Below are 1284 nucleotides of genomic sequence, written 5' to 3'. Positions count from 1 at the left end.
GGCCAAAGTCTTAACCGAAATAAATTAAAGAAAAACAATAGACCGGTTGCGGTTTGAGATGTCCGGATCAGAACTCATAGTATGCTTGCATATTGCCTCGTTAAAACCTTTCGGGAAAACTCAGTGGGACAAAACCCGATAAAGAAAAATAGTACAACAGCATACTACTCCTTCTGATGGCGGCTATATCTCTGAACCGGAAGCAAGTTGGTTGGATGGATTGAGGATGAAGGTGGAAATGGTCAGGCCGGCTTCATTCTGGTCAATGGAGGAGAACTGACTTGAATGAAAGGAGTCTGGGACCTCTAATGGTTCGCTGGTGTCTTCAAGCTTTAAGTCGGCCAACTCCTGGATCAATAGTTGCTTGGATCCGGTTTGTTCCTGTGCAAGCAGCTCCTGGACAGCTTTGGCAAATCCAGCTCTTATAACCCTTGAACCGGACCTTGTGGTAGGACCTTTGCGGATGATGGGAACCTCAGTTGTGGGTACTGCAACATCCCCTCCCTCTTGAACAGGTTCTGTCCTCAGAACATCTCCGACATATGCAATATAAGGAGACAGATCAGTCACATTGAATGTTCGGGAAACTTGGAACTTACCTGGCAGCTCTAGCCGGTAGGCATTGTCATTGATCCGGTCGAGCACTCACGTCATCTGCAATATAAGGAGACAGATCAGACACATTGAACGTTCGGGAAACCTGGAACTTACCTGGCAGCTCTAGCCGGTAGGCATTGTCATTGATTCGGTCGAGCACTCGGAATGGTCCGTCCCCCCGTGGGGATAGTTTGCTCTTCCTCTCTTCCGGGAACCGCTCTGGCCTCATATGGAGCCACACCCTGTCGCCTGGTTGGAAGATAACTTTAGTGCGCCCCTTGTTGAGCTTGATCCGGTTCCGTTCAGCCTTCTTCTCCAAAGTCTCCTTGACTTGCCGGTGCAAGTTCTTCACAAACTCAGCCTTTTTGTCACCACTCTGTCTAACTTGCATGGCTGGGGGCAGTGCGGATAGGTCCATGGGAGTCTCTGGTCTAAAGCCATACACGATCTCAAAAGGGGAGAGATTAGTAATAGAGTGCCTTGCATGGTTATAAGCAAACTCAATGAAAGGCAAACAACTCAACCAATTTCTAAGATTCTTACCCACCGTAGCCCTCAACAACTGAGAAAGTGTACGGTTTACTACCTCGGTCTGACCATCAGTCTGTGGGTGGCAAGTGGTCGAGAATAGGAGCTTGGTTCCAGAAGTGGCTGAGGAATTTTGTGTCTCGGTCGGACACAATGGTA

This window comes from Brassica oleracea, chromosome C5, assembly GCF_000695525.1.
Source record: "Brassica oleracea var. oleracea cultivar TO1000 chromosome C5, BOL, whole genome shotgun sequence".
NCBI classification, from domain to species: Eukaryota; Viridiplantae; Streptophyta; class Magnoliopsida; order Brassicales; family Brassicaceae; genus Brassica; species Brassica oleracea.
The sequence above is the reverse complement of the archived record's forward strand: the minus strand, read 5'-3'. Positions refer to the sequence as shown.